Here is an 11,560-nt window from a genome sequence, read left to right on the forward strand (position 1 = left end):
GTCACGAAATAATTGCTGCTGCTGCTGTTTTACTTTCATATTCTTCTAATAAAATTTCTATATATATATGTATATAACTTTCGTCAGGGTTTACATTACCAGTGACGATGGATTAAAAAGTAAGCGAACTAAGCGCCAAAGGACCACGAAAGGTCCCCGAAATCTTAAAATATGTTATCTTTTTATTAGGGTTAGAAGAAAATGATGCTTTTGAAGTGAAATTTGTTGGGCAACGGTAACGATCAAATTTTATGAGATTATATGAAAAAAGTAAGAAATAAAACTCACAATCGATCGATAATTATTACGAGATGCGTTTGTTTATGGCAGGGTGAATAAGAACGTAACATACCTTGTGATTGTTCAATTATTAATTAATCGAAGGAAATGTATATTGTAGTTTAAAAGCACGGAATATAAGTTATACGTACCGTCCTGTTCGAAATTCACCGTTAGACTGGTTCCTCAATTTTATTTATGAAAGTTGATCAAATTTCTTTTATTGATTGTTGTTTATATGACTTTCTATAGGTTACATATGTATAACTAAAATAATATACGTAATAAATAGAATTTATTATTCTGAAAGTCATACAAACAACAGTCAATAAAAACATTTAAACTGACTTTCACCGAGAACAATGAGCCTAGTCTAACGGTGAATTTCAAAGAGGAAGGTACGTCGAACTTACAATGTGTGTTTCTAAACTACAATATATACATATATATATATATTTATTTTTCAATTAATTAACGATCATTTAAGATATAGATAATACTCTAATGTACTTTACGCACATTTTAGATTGTTTAAATATAAAATACATTTGTTTTTAACGTTCCTGGCCAATAATGTCATTGATTTGAAAATTTGAATTTCATAAAATATCAATTTAAAATTATTTATTCGAAGTATATGTGATTTTGAAACAAATATACTTTATATATTACTCTTACTTTAATCGATATTAAATTGATTCTGATACTAAAAAACATTTAAATAACGATAAAAACAAAAGATGACTTATTGTTAAATATGAACAAATCGTGTATTCCCCTCTGTTATACTAACTCATACGATTTTAAAATATGAGCGTTTCCTATATTATCCATTATTATCATATTTGTTTAATTTGGTTTTTATAAATAAAGCTTTCAAGTTAAACTCGTTAAATATGTAATTAAGATATACTAATATATTTATTTCTATATTATCTTCATCCTAAACACACTACATCAATAGTTTTCAAGGAAAAATCTAATAAGCGTAACGATGTACGATTTAAAGGAACTGTCACTGTATATGTGAATCAATTGATTATTTTCCACATGAGAATACGCGCTTCATTTCTATCGTGCGTGGAGGCCACACTTGCAATCATATTTTAATAAGTTTATTTAATGTGTTATTGTATTTGTGATATAACCACATGCAATAATTAATACATTCTAAAATTTGCTGACTTTAATTGATTTAGCTTACTGGTTATTGATATTAACTCTTGCAGCATGATTATCTCCTCATTTGTTAATCACTATTTGCTGTTATTAAAATCACTTTATAATTAATTGGTAATAGAAATACTTGGCTTTATTATTAAAATATGTTTCATTGAAATATTATTTATATAAACCAACCATCAAACGTTTTCCCTTTCTCAAGAGCATTATCGAGCAACGTTATAGAACGGATAACCTAATTAAATACCAATGATTATCGTAATATGAAATTTGTCATTACTTTTCTTTTTTGTTAATAATTTAATGGAACTTTTTTTGAAACTTCCTTATTCTAATTTGAGTTTGAGGATCCCAAAATTTTGATCACTTAGGCTCCTACCCTATTCTCTTCCCTCTTTCCATTCCTATATCAAGTTTAGACTCAACATTATACAACGCAATTTCTGAAATCATTTCAAATGTTTACAAATTAAGAAGTGCAAAGTATTAAAAAAAAAAGGAAGCAAATTTGTGCATTCAACTAATCAGCTACAGGTATTAATCAAAATGGAAAAATGATGGAAAGGTATGGAGATTTGCTTTATATTGTTATTTCTTATACAATTATTTAGTTAGTAAAATAGTCGCGGAGCGTAGGCGCATGCGCGAACGTAACCCGATGGCTATCAAAAGACGACGGCAACGAGAGGAATATCAAATACTCTGGTGTACAAAGCGAAGTATTTATAAATCGTTACCTCGCGTCTTGCTCGCGTCACGACACGATTATTTTATGCTATTTTCCCCTTCCCCCCTCCCTCCTCCTCGGGTCCACTCCTGTCATCTTTCTCTCTCGAGCACGCGCGCGCACGCGCGCACTAATATACTTACATGCAGTACAGAAGGATGTAATTCATGATATAATGTAATGTTGCAGCAATGTAAGTTATTATGCGTACGAAACATATGTATTGGAAGAAATTGTAGACGTTTAAATAGTAGTTGAAATAAATGGATCATATTATTCATGGAAAGAAAATCCAAGATTGGATTATCTAACGTTATTATATATTTCTCTGATCCTTCACAGAGAGTTGGCTCGTAGAACGAACTTGTACAGGACCGCACCCCTTTTTAACTTGCAATGACGTAAGAATGAAAGATATTTCTATAAGATTCTTGTATAAGACTACTATTATAGAGAGGAGAAACGCTTATGGGCATGATGCCGCATGAGTTAGACACTCGAGAGAGTAGGCGAGATAATGGAATTATTTAATATTGTGGAGGTTTTATATTTATATATTCAATTACGATTGAAATGATTTTTTTATTTATTTTGAGAAATTTTTGAGTCACTTCTCTACTAACAATAAGACCTTCTCGCATTTATTCAATATTATCAAATTTCTATTAAAGTTCTTTTTACCGTTTCTCATGTCAGTAGGTGGTTTTTATTTGACAGGTCACCTCATCCCACATTACTAATCGTATTCACGTTGCTTGACTTTAGTGATCTCTAAAGAGAACTGCTAATAAATGTGGCTGAATCGCTTGACTAATTTCACTTGAAATCTATTTTTCATTTAATATTAACAACAACGAAACAACATTCTCATCTCTAAATTCTAAAGAATCCAGTCAATAATAAAAATTAACAAGTACAATAATAACAACCAAGTAGAATGGGTTTTCCATTGATTCTCCGATCACTTTTGGATTAAACAATCGGTAGGAATGGCAAAGTGCTTGCACGCGTACAAACACATACACGCACATATATATATATATATATATATATATATATATATAATATGCACACGCAAACGTCCGATATTGCACGCCGCAAACGCGAAACTCAATCATATTGATTAATCGAAGGGTCGACGCGTGTACTACGCGCACCAGATTAGTCGTTTAGCAAAATATGTGTTCAGAAGGAACGAATGGATGACTTCGTCAGTAATTACGTCAAAACGTAATCAGAGAATGACGATTTCAGGTTTATTACTTGCATCGAACTGACCAATAATAAGTAATTTAGGATTTTTCTTTTTTTTGTAAGCGATAGTTTCTAATATTTTTAAAACAAATTTCAAACATGTTCGTAACCTATAAAATGCACGTATAGTTCGATAGTTGAGATTATAACGTGTAATTTAAAAAAAGAATTCATTATTTACGATAAAATTTTTTATTACAATCAAAACCTTGGATATGTGAGGAATTTTGTTCACGAGTATTCCCCAAGAGACGGGCAACAAATTTTGATTTCATGAACGTGCGATGTATTGCAATACGAGTAGTAAAAATACGTTTGGCAAACAACAAGAATTAACTTGCTTAATTGTTACTTAGTATTTTGTATTTTATTTCATATTTATATTAATTTATAATCGTGAAACGAATTATTTGATTTTCCATTATACATTATCTTATGATGAAATTCTCTTTGATACTTTTTGATATACGAGTGCTTCGGATTACAAGCTTATTTTCGAAACGGATTACGCTCGCAAACTGAGGTTCCACTGTATTATTTAGATTTTAATATGAACAACGAGAAGGTGTATTTTCGTGCTTCTGCTTCGTTTTTTGTTTTTATACTTTTTGTGCACATTCATGTGAGATTCAATACCATCGAATTTGTATTTATTTCGTTCGTAACAAAATTCGATAAACTTTTATCGCTATTATATCGAGTTAAATTCGAAAATTAAACAAAGCAATTTCTAAAATAAATTCAAATGCTATAATTAAAGAGTAAAAAGGGTTAATGGAAAAATAAAGAACTAGGAAATATATACACATTACCTCCAACTTTCTTTTATTTGAGAACTATCAGTTTTCGTTTAAAATGTAGATAACAATAAGTAACAAAATGTTGTATTACAATCAAGAAATTCAAGCAATAAAATCTAAAATTGTGTATTTATATGGACAAAAAAGATATTTGAAAATTTGACAAATTTAAAATTTCAAAAAAAAAGAGATTTTAAACATTTGAAAACATTAAATACCAATATTAAATATTCTTTATATAATATAATGTAAGTTGTATCTTTTTTTTCCTGAAGATCCAAACTTATATTTTGCCATAAAAAAGGGGGAACCGAACATTTGTCAGTTCCGCCACTGCGTATATATATCTCTCTCTTTCTCTTTCTCTTTTTCTTTCTTTCTTTAATTGAACCGTGAATAGAATAATTAGTGTTGTACAATTTCTTTTTTTCCTACTTTTCTTTTTTCAATTTGAGGTACGATATATAGAGATAATAAGCTCCAACAGACTTCGAGATAGAAGTAAGCTATCAAAAAGTGGAATTGCGATAACGATTCCGAAATTAACTGCCATGTAAACGTTTGCCTCGTCTTTCTGCTAATGTGCTCTCTCGTAACTCTTTCTCTTTCTCTCTCTATGACGTCAATCTCGGCATGTAGAAAGAAAAGAAAAAAAAAAAGTAAAAGAAGAGATAAAGCATATATGCTTGAAAATAGAATCCCGACGTGATTGGACTACTCGTTAAGATAAAAAGAGGGAAGTTAAGAATATTTGACTTTTCTTGTTTTTTTAATTTAACAAATAAATTTCTAATTCTTACCTATTATAATAAATAAACAAAAGGTGGATTAAATATTGCTATATGATTTTTAAATATTTTTATTTTATTTTTCCATTATATAGATTCGTGTAACTTATTCACTAATACCACCTGACAATTTATTCGTATTTTTTTAACCTTATGTTTTTTCATTTATTATTATATTTATTATTTTTATTTGATCCCGTTCATTTTACTAACCGTAACCATGAACGATTTACTTTACTTATTTTAATTATGAAAATTAGTAATCCTTCAAATAATTTGAACAATAATTTGACAAATGATTTCAAATTTTCAAATAATTCAAATCAGATTGTGTATCTGAATGAATGTAAACATTATTAAAAATTTTTTAAAATGTGTTGCTCATATCATTGTATATGAGCACATACAAGAAACGCATACAACATCCTATCATTATAATATAGTATATAAACGCAAAGTTTAACGATGAAACAAACTCTTTTAGTTTGTAACTCGACGATAATGCTGCTTGAGTTAAACATCGTTTCGAGAACATCGTCCTCGAGATAAATTGCACAGACACCCACATACACGTACGAGAAACATGACAAAAGGGAACCAGAGAAAGAGAGAGAGAGAGAGAGAGAGGAACTTAGCGTCCAACGTCGTCGCCGGTTCTACTCGAAACTTATCGATTTCTGCTCCTCATTTTACGAGAGCTTATCGTTAGAGAAAAACACTCGTTGCATTACACCCCTTGACTTTGCGAACGACTAACGACAAATTTTCTATTAAATATGAAAACCGCGATTCATCGATTCTCTAATTTGTTTGTAATATTCATTTTTAATACCATAACTTTTAATATTAATTTAACGATTTAGGTATACATAATAAAATGGCCAACTTATTGTTAGATGAATACAAAAAAGAAGTATGATATATCATAATTACAAATCATTGAGATTTTTAATAAACGTTATCAAACACTTCAAATAAAATATCAATTAAAAACACTTGAAGTATTATAAAATTATTAATATATGTTAGTAGATTTATATGTATATTATTAATTATTTTCATATTGACTTATAGAATAATTTTTTTTTTATAATACTCTGTTATATCGTATAAACATATATACTATGATATAATATTATATCATACTATACACCTACGTATACTATGAACCTCCGAGCCAACAATAAATCGATCGACATTTAATCGAATTAACAATTTTTCAAGTGTTTTACGTAGATTTTGATCAAATAATACTCGCAAATTAATATCTTCAAATATTTTTCATTCACAACCACGATATTTGTCATTTACGTCGACATTATTATTTTTAAATTGTATTTGATCGAGCATCATTATCGTAAATATTCGAACTAAAATAAATACTGCAGTCATTCCTTGTTTATAAATTCGATATTATTTCAACGTTAATCCTATCCGTCATTCGATGCCTGAGGGTGAAATTACAATACCCCTCGTTGTAAAATTTTCAAAAAAATTGAAAACTTTTTTTGGCTTAATATATTCCTTAGGGTCTTGAAATACGATGAAAGAAGTTTCATAAAAGTTACAAGCTCCAAAATGTCTATTTTAAGTATCCTTGCCTAAAGTCTCATGCAGCGCGCTAGATACGAGTTATGTGAAACTTTAAACGTTTATATTTCGAAACTACAATTTTTGAAATTGCCGAACAGATAACGACTACAGTTTACGACCGATTCACTTACAATTGTATAACTACATTATCTATCGAAGCGCGTAAGATGTTTGTTATCTTGATAACATCCCCCCCCCCCTAAAAAAAAAAAACAATATTTGACAAGAAAACAACGTAAAACCCTATATAGACAATCTATTGTAAAACTAAGAAATATTATAGCTTTTATCTTTAGGTCCAAATATTGCAGGAAAAATCCTTGTCCATCGATAAAACCGTTTTCGATGTAAACTTTTCTATCCTAACAGTAAACCTTTGACTCTGCCATTTTGCGACAACTAGCGATAAAAAAGAAATTGTGATTGGTGTCGAAAGTGTATGTATATACATAACAAAAAGAAAAGAAAAAAAAGGGTCGTTTAAACAAATTTTTTCTTCCACTTACAATATTCCCAGAAAATAATTCTCAAATATAGGTTATTTTTCCGAACGTTGAAGAAGCATTAACCCTTAAAATAACAAACCGAGGGCCAAGCTGTTAACAGACAGAAAGAAAAAATAAATAAAAAAGAAAGAAAGAAAGAAAGAAATAAAAAGATATTGAGAAGAAAATAGACGAACAGATTGACAGATGGATTTTCTAACAAGACTTGTTAGTCACACAACATACAAGATGATTCCTCTTCGTACGTCATTCCTTCACGTGTCCGACGTTACTCAAATAGCTTAAGTAACTTCAATTTACACAATCTCGTATTTCCTTATCGAAGTTCAAACACTATTACTTTCCTACCGATCTAAACGCACTCACATTATAATTCTTCTACACACAAACACACGCACAATTGTTCGCGCATATATTCCACGCATGAAATGTCTTGCGAGAATGCTGAGAGATTATGATATGACGAGATAGAAATAGTTAGACATTTCTACACAATTTATCTGACGTACTTCTTTAGAAAGTAATAAAATTCTGTCGTACACACACAAACACACACACACATACACCTATGATTTAACGTAACCTTCGCTTCGTCATCTCTTTAGAGCTATCGTCATCGACGCGAAAAAATGCGTGTCGACATTTCTTTCATTCTTATATGGAATACACATAACGTTTGTTAAATAGTTTTAGGTGTGGGTTCTATTTTTATCGATTAGTTTCTCAAGTAAGTATGTATGTATGTATGTATATGTCATAGTTAATTAATTATTTATTAAATGGATTCTATGATCCGTCTCTATAAGAATATATTATGTAACGTAAAAGTATATTATTACTTGTCACTATAGTAATAATATTATAAATAATATTATAATACTTATATAATATATCCTAGTATCCCTCGTGTATGTTTTTTAATATATATATATATATATATATCATTTTATTTTCGACAGAAAGTCGGAAAAATAGTGGAAGCAAAGTTGTAAATCTAATATTATTTATATTATATGTAAACTTTATTATTTTACGAATTATTTTATCTACATTTTGCTGTAATAATTTTGTGAACACAGGGCTAAAGTTAGTAAATAAATGAATAAATTAAATTACAAAAGAAATATTATGTTACATTTATAAATTAAATAAAATATGTAATATATGGATATATAATAATAGGAAATTATATATAATTTTTATATATTTCAAAAAAAAACACATTATTTATAATATATATCTTTAATTTATATTTTTAAAAATATATATAAATATTTCTACAGATACAGGATAATGTAAGAAGAATTTTGTTTCGAGAATGGATATGAAACATTTTCCAAAATATTGACCGGAAAAAAAAAGAAAAAAAAAAGAAAAGAGGACAGACAAACACAATAGGGTGATTAATTATTCGAATCGAAAGTCTATACCAAGAAAAAGTCTGTCCGTCTAGAAAAGTAGGTGATCGATCTTGCGTTAAATAAACTTCGACCCGCTAAAAGTGCTTCTATCAGCTGACATACCAGAGATTATGTAATAAAAGCTCTCCCTAGCTCAAGCGTAAAAGAACACCTTGATATACCGACGAATACCGATACTAAAGTTAATAATTCTTTTTGCACTTTTTTTCTTTCCATTTCAAATTACACCCTATAGAAATAAATATATAAATCATATAAATTTGTTGCTGTACCTTACAAATCAGTAAAAAAGAAATTTATAAAGACAATATATGTTTTGTTGAAATATATATATATTATTTATAATAAGATTATATTATATTTATATATTAATTAGACATGTAATTAATTGTCATTTTTATATCAAGATGGAATATACATTTTTTTATATTTTAAATAGAATTATATAATATATAATATATAATATATATATATATATATATATATATATATACAGGGCTAATTTATCGCTGAGAAAAAAAAACATACCAAAATAAAATCAATCAATCTAAATTTTATAAGATAATTAAAAAAAAAAATATAATCGATCAGATATAGATACTAAAAATGTTTTCAAGATCGTCACGTTTATTTCAATCTATTGATTTCGATAATTACCTTAACGTTAATTAATATTAAAGTAAAACGATAATACAATGGATTATTATCCACTCTCGAGAATTATCATTCACGTTTTAAATGTAATGTAGATAATTTATTTTGAGATAATATATTTATTTGCTTAAGTTATTATTATTCTCTTATCACCGGGGAACATCGATGAGTTATATAACATTATCTAACGCTAATATATTCTTTTTAAAAATCATTCAAAATACTCTTATTAATGGAATAACAACAATTATATATTTCAGAAAAAATAAACAACGTAATTAAAAACGCATATTAAAGAAGAAATTAAATGTAAATACATTTAAGAACTTTAACAATGCTTAACGATTAAAAACAAAAATATAATCAAAAATAAAACATGAAAAAAAGCAACAACACATTCAAATTGGCTAGCTGTTACAAGTTTACAAAATGCTAATAAAAACAACACCCCATAGATTTAACCGTGTAATAATAACATACCACAAATATTGTGAAATATGTATAGTAAATACATAAAATTTGTAGTTTATGGTCTTATCTTGCTATGTTATATTGGCGTATCGATTAATTTTACAGGATAAATAGTGCGTGATCGCGAAGTATTGAGGTAGTTATTAATAAACTTGATCGCGGTGGATTGAACATATTAACTTTGCTTGATTTAACACCATAATCGAACCATACGATCGTACATACATACATAGATACAGCACTTTGATAAGATTTAGGATGAAGTATTAAGTGTATACAAATTTCTAATGCTTCTAGGAAGAGAGACTAAATAAATAAACAAATACTTGTGCAATCGTTGCTAGATATGTTCTCGTAAATCGTTGATTTAGTCTGTTCCGAAAATAATAGAGACGTTGATAACGGTTGAACGATTTAAACAAATATTAACGTCTCAATTTTATTTTAAACTTTTATAAATATTTCAAATTTTGAATATATAATTATTATGCTATATATATATATATATCGACGTAAGGTTTTCGCTAATAGTAATTTATATACATATACTTTATATCTAATAACTATTGTAACCTCATAAGGAAAAACTAATTTTTCCATTAAATTCTACAACTCAAATTTAGATAAATCCACGTATTTATTATTTCTAAATGTAATTGTTTTGATGAATTTAAAATCATCAACGTGCCCTCCCTCACATTTTATTAGACAATTAGGCATGAAATATCTGATTTCGAATTGAAAGTAGTAGGACTGATCGAACGTTTTACATTTATATCTCAATATTTTTAAAATATAATATGATAAAGAAAAACGTTTTATACCACCAAATTCAGCACCCCAATATTAGGGAGGATAATTATATTTCAAATTAATTATAGAAAAAAAGAAAGTTAAAATTTTTTAACCAATTATAATTAATGTCTTTACAAAATCCACAAAAATATGTAAAAATCTCGTTTTCAAAATATTATACGTAGACTTTATTTTATAGTAGATCTAAATAAAGAGTAAAAGGAAAGAAAAAAAAGAAAAAAAGAGCGTATAAATACTTACGATAAGTAAATATACACGAAATTGAACGGAAATGGTGCAACGTTTTAGAAACACGGTTTGTTTCTCATGGTTTTCAATTATTTCTTATATATATATATATATATATATATATATATATATATATATTTCTTATATATATATATATATTTCTTACATATATATATATATATTTCTTATATATATATATATTTTTTATATATTATATATATATTTATTATATATATATATATATATATATATATATATATATATAAAGAAAAAAAGAGAGCGTTAACGAGACGAGACGAGACGAAACGAAACGATTATGTTAACTTGAAAGCGCCTGCGCATAGTATACATAAACGTATGACGTCATCGGGTGCAGCATCTCGTGGTACACCTATTTTTATCATAGGGACTATACCTGTATTGCGAAAATAAAGAGAAAGAGAGAGATGGGAGAACCTAATCGCGGTCAAGATTGGATTCTCCCGCCTATTGACAAATCATTTGTAGAGGGACGATTCGATCTATCAGGAATGATTACCTTTGTCTTTTTTCTTGAAGTCTTGTTATTATTTTTTTTACATATAATGAAATACATAAATTGATGTTTTGTTTTGTATTTTTTTTTTTTTATACAGAATTGTACTAATTGGGCGAATAATTAGGTTAATCGATAATTGACAACAACTAGATTGAAAAGATAAATCCTAAGTAGTTCGATTTATGCGTAATAATATTCCCACTTTCGACGTTTCAAATAATTCAAACATGATTTTTCTACTTAAGAAACATGCTTCTTACCAAGCATCGATTTTTCTACGTGTAAACCCTTCTTTTTCCATGT

General features: G+C 27.8%; 1 protein-coding gene across 15 annotated transcripts in view; it reads right to left on the bottom strand.

Moving 5' to 3' along the window:
- PMCA (plasma membrane calcium-transporting ATPase 3) overlaps window positions 1–11,560 on the bottom strand; it is a 100,008-nt gene that overhangs the window by 74,722 nt on the left and 13,726 nt on the right. The window lies entirely within an intron of this gene.

Source organism: Polistes dominula, unplaced genomic scaffold, assembly GCF_049000335.1.
Source record: "Polistes dominula isolate Pdom_NZ unplaced genomic scaffold, Pdom_raw_medaka contig_49, whole genome shotgun sequence".
NCBI classification, from domain to species: domain Eukaryota; kingdom Metazoa; phylum Arthropoda; class Insecta; order Hymenoptera; family Vespidae; genus Polistes; species Polistes dominula.